We start from the raw sequence: 5809 nt of genomic DNA, 5'->3' as shown, positions 1-5809 counted from the left end.
CTAATAGTGTCTATTTGGTGTTTGAAGACTTTTCGAATATCCTTTACTTGCTATCAGTTCGAAATGCATTTATGTTATTAACATATTTATATATATCAAAGTCGGCAGTGGATCCCTTTGAAAACCGTATCGGAGCAGCACTATCGTCTTTTGGCAAGGCGTTTATCTACATTTGCCACTCTCGACCCAGGTGTAGTAAATGGGTACCCGGTAGGAAGGAATTCCTTGAATGCTCGATGCGTCCGATCACGGTAGCAGTGCTACAACCGGGATTATAGAACGCAGCGCTTAGAAAAATTTGTATTACTCGCGATATAAATGTTGCATATTATTTCATTAAGAGATGGGAGATATGGGAGGAGAGAGATCGAGAGAGAAAGAGTAAAAAATGTATTTGTATAGACAAATAAAATGTTTTGAGAGGAAAATTAATTATTTTTTTTTGTAATCGGTAACATAATTATTGCGGTATATATGTAGAGTAGATGTTTAACATGTTATCATTTAAGTGGGTCTGATTACTATACTGAACTTGCATTATAGGTCAGGAAACGGACCAGGCATAAGTAGTTGAGGACTCGAGATGTCGCTATTGGTTCGTATCTGCTTTAAGGACGGGAAAAGAAGAAGGGTGCAAAGGGGTTAAATCGAGATTAGAAAAGGATGCAAACATGGGTACTGGACAGAGAGAAAAGGAGGAATAAATATATATCACGGCAATAAGGGGAGAAAGGGCTGTGAGTCAGAGAGAGAGGGGGGGGGGTGTTACAACCACAAATGTAATAATCGCCCACAAATGTAATAACACTTTACCCACAAATGTAATAATTTTTGATCGCCCACAAATGTAATAACACTTTACCCACAAATGTAATAACGCCCACAAATGTAATAACACTTTACCCACAAATGTAATAATGCACTTTACCAACAAATGTAATAATGACTTTACCCACAAATGTAATTAATTTGAAGTGATTTTTGGCGAATTCGTTCTAAATAAAGTTCAAAGTCTTTTTTCCAGACCCGGTTAATGAAATATAAGTCCAAAGTCTTTTTACCAGACCCGGTTGTTTCAAAATTATAATATACGTCCAAAATCTTTTTTTCCAGACCCGGTTAATTCAAAAATTATAATGCAAGTCCAAAGTCTTTTTTCAGACCCGGCCGTTTCAAAAGTTATAATATACGTCGGTGAGGGGTAAAGACAACACTCTAAGCCCAAGCATTTTAAGTGGGTTTAATTTTGAAGATTGGTCTCAGCTGTCATTTTTTTTCAATATTTCTTTATGTTTTAAATAACCGGGTCCAGACGAAAGACTGAGCATAATACTCGTGTTATTCCACAAGAATAAGAATATGAGTCTTTTGTTTTTAGGATTGTTTAAATCATTTTTAAATCACCGGGTCTGGAATAAAGACAACGCTCTAAACATGTGCTTTTCTACATGCATGGTCTTAATTTGGAGGATTGTTGGTTCTTAGATTCGTTGTTGGGGTTGAGTTTTATTGATTTTTTTATTCCTGAAATAATTGTGTCTGGAGGAAAGTCGATCTTCGACAATCGGTCTTCATGTTGTTCCACAGTAATTAGATTATTGGGTATTCGTTTTAGAATATTTGTAAAAACTATTTTATTTTTCAAATAGTAACCAAGTCTGGAGAAAGGATGTCTGCTTTACCCACGCGTTATTACAATGTTTTGTAGGGGTAGTAGTATTATTTTTAAAAAGACATATTTTTACTGGGTGAAACTTTGGAAATTTGGTCTTAGATTTGAAGTTTTTCAGTTACTTTTTTTAATAGCCGGGTCTGGAGGAAAGAGTACGTTTTAAAACTCGTGTTATTCCACGAGAATAAGAATATAAGGTATAAGGTATGTTAGAAGATTTTTTTTTCGTAACTGTTTTAGGTATGGAATAAAGACAACACTCTAAACCTCTTTTAAAACAGGTTCTTAGGTTGAAGGTTTGTTTGGTCTTAGACTTTGATTTTTTTAATTCTTACTATTAGGGTTTTTTTTTTTTTTTGAAGAAAAAAATGGTCGGGCTGAAAGACTACGCTATATCCAGCATTAATAAGATTATGGGGTCTTTATACTGTTTTTAAACTGTTATTCATAATGTTTAAATAACAGGTAACCGGGTCTGGAGAAAAGACTACGCTTGATTCTCAATTTACTCTTAGTGCACATATTCACAATATACACCGTATAAGTTGAAACAACAACAAAGACATTAATTCCACCAGTTTTAATTAACTGGGTCTGGAGAAAAGACTAAGCTCGATTCCCATTTTTTCCACAGGAATATCATTACCGTATCTTAGTTTGGACTTATATTATAAATTTTGAAATAACTGGGTCTGGAAAAAGACTTTGGACTTATTAAAATTCTTGAAACAACCGGGTCTGGAAAAAAGACTTTGGATTTATATTATAATTTTTGAAACAACCGGGTCTGGAAAAAAGACTTTGGACTTATATCACAATTTTTGAAACAACCGGGTCTGGAAAAAAAAGACTTTGGACTTTTATTATATTTTTTTAAACAACCGGGTCTGGAAAAAAGACTTTGGATTTGTACTTTGTTTTATTAACCCGGTCTGAAAAAAGACTGCACTTTTGTGCTATATAAACGCATTACTATATAGTCCAGTCATTTTAACTTTTCACTTGGAACAAATTGCAACAGAATTTATTCCAATGCAGAACATTTCTTTGATGTCCATAGAAGACCATACTAAAAGTCCCAGAAAATCCGAATAGGGGAAAGTGTTCTAATTTGCATAAACATAATGGTTAATTTTGGCCATATTCGCTCATTAAGTTTACGTAGCAGACGACGCTAGTGTATAGTATGTACTCAGACCCAATTACAAATCATATCAATTCCGGCCTCGATATACTATAAACATCGACTTCCTCAAACTATCGCTATATCATAAATATCAGTAAGCAAAAATCTATACTACAAGAACATTGTTACCATTAACATTAAATGCATAAATTCGATTCTGTTTGGACTCTATCAATTGTTTAACATGAAAGGGTCTAGGCACGGAAACTATCATATGCTAGTCACGTGACATTGTACACCAAAATAATGACATTTACTGCTTGCTTGTTCAAGAGAAAAATAAGATGTAGCTATTAGACCTGCCACATCCTATCATACTACTATTAAACTATATACCGAAGTCACACTTTTTTCCGTATTTTGCCAATTTATGGGAAAATCTGTCAATTTTGAGCCCCTGAAGAGGGAAGGGGTCGATGCGCCGTATTTTGCCAATTTATGGGGAAATCTGTCAATTTGGAGTCCCTGAAGATGGAAGGGTCGATGCGCTGATAAACTAAACCTACTCATCTTTAAGTTTCAAATAATAAAAGTGACCATATAGCAGAAATGCCTTTTGCCTGAATAGGGGGGGGTCAAACACTGCAATTTTGTTTTAAGAAAGAGGAAACATAAGCAAAAAAGGGTGGAGAGACTTCGGAACCTCTAAGGGGGTAGGCTTTTTGAGCCAACACTTCTTTATTGTAGTTGATAGAGGAAAATCGAAAAAAGAACATAATTTCTCACATTTTTCGAAAAATATGAATCGGGCAGTCCCGGAAGCGATTGCTATCGATTTATGATATCTTAATCATAGTGAATTGCGTATTCATTTCAAGATTTTTCCATTATCTGTACAAAAATATTAAGGATAAGGCATATCAATTAATTTTGGCAGCCATCTTGGATTTATGCAAATTAGATCCCTTTCCCCTATTCGGAAAGTTTGGGACTTTTAGTATGTTGTACTAGAGACCTCACAGAAATGCATTGTGATAGAAAAAATTCTGTTGCAATTTGTTCCAAGTTTGGTCAAAATTTGGGCTAAAATGACTGGGCTAATAGGATTTTAGTTTAGAACGGATTCGCCAAAAATCCCTTCAAATTTATTACATTTGTGGGTAAAGTCATTATTACATTTGTGGGCGATCAAAAAATATTACATTTGTGGGTAAAGTGTTATTACATTTGTGGGCGTTATTACATTTGTGGGTAAAGTGTTATTACATTTGTGGGTAAAGTGTTATTACATTTGTGGGCGTTATTACATTTGTGGGTGCAACAGGGGGCTGGTATAACGAGAGCGAAGCGAAATGGGAGGAGGGAAATAAGAAAGGGACTGTAATTAAGGGGACAAGAGAGTGGCAAAGAAAGCTAGGAAAGATGAAGGGCAGAATAAGGGAGAATAGAAGATAGAAAAATGAGTGTTGAAAGGAAGAGTCAATACAAAGAGTAACGTGGAGGGAATGAGACGAGAAGAATAGAGGATATCAGAGAAAAGTCCATAAAGAGAACAGATGGATTTGTTAAAAACAAAGTACATTAAACTTCGATGGGAATGACCTGTTTTGGTGCAATGATAAAGGAGTAGATCGCTTCGGTCTTTCGAACTAAGTCGCTTACCTTCTTCTCAACTTTCACCACTGGCTCGTTCGTCCATCCCATTCTCAAATGAACGATGATAAAAAATCATAATTTTGATAATGATAATAATAATAAAGTAGGGATACCTAATAGAAATTGAAGGGAAGGTAAATTAAAATATATTCATTTTCATATCACTTTGTGAAGATCAAATATTTAGAAGCCTACGATGATTTTTGTCTATGTTTCCTTGAAAGTGAAAACGGAGGCCTATTATTTAATTGCATTGTTTACATACGAAATAGGGTCAAACATATTTCCATCTACCTCCTTAAACTAGTTTAATGGAAAACAGTGAAGTGGAATATTTCAGATTTCATAAGATAAAATACAAAGAGAAATAGTGAGTGGGTGATATAATAGTCCCCTTATATGCATACTGAACGTGATGTGCATATTACTGTTTTGTGAAATTAAGCAAAACTTAAAAATGTCATAGCTTTCTTATTTCACATCAGATTTTGATGAAATTTTTAGTGTTATGCTTGTTGGATTTGTCAATTTTATTCAAATCATCTTTTTTGTGGGATGTACTTGTCCTTTAAAACACATGTCTGTTGAACTTCACTGTTTAACACTGGGTAAAGTAACTGGTGTAATTGATTATGTTCACTGGGAATGACCCCAAGACTTGATGCACATACTTGAAGAACTGAGCACAGTCGTCTTTGCAGAAAATCGATCCATTTTAGCTGTTGAAAGTAGAATATTGTGGTCCAAACTTGTCAAGCTATTCCTCCGAAGAAGTGTTGAATTCGTGTAATACCATTTATACAACAAACAAACAAAATAAAGACGCCATACTTCGATCCTCGTTTGCTCATTAATTCAAAGAAGTATATTTAATTGATTTGGAATAAAGACTGCCTCCTAATAAACCGCAAATGGCATATAAATATATACAGTAGCTAAACCACCTCTGACAAAAGCCAGCCTGTATAACAAATGCATGATAAACTAAATCCCGACACCTCTTTACTGTGATGTTTGTCAATCCATTTGAGTATATGAAAATATGAACGGCTGAAGCCCATTTAAATGTATTTGTTGCATGTAAACACTCGTTTCATTAGAAATTCTGTAAAACCAAGGTGAGTTGTCAGTATATCATGGTAGACCTAGATCTGGTACAGTTACTTTAAACTTTGTCAGATCATAAAACCTAATCTGGCAAGCAATCACACTGGATATCACTGACACACACAAGCACATGTGGGACAGTGCATGTTTTATATCAGTTGAAAAAAAGACTTCACATTTGGGCGAAATACCATGATAATGTTGCCGATTCCTCAGCAATTACGCAATTTCTTCCACAATTCTTTTCC

Source organism: Lytechinus variegatus, chromosome 9 (assembly GCF_018143015.1).
Source record: "Lytechinus variegatus isolate NC3 chromosome 9, Lvar_3.0, whole genome shotgun sequence".
NCBI lineage: Eukaryota > Metazoa > Echinodermata > Echinoidea > Temnopleuroida > Toxopneustidae > Lytechinus > Lytechinus variegatus.
Note: the sequence above shows the minus strand (reverse complement) of the source record.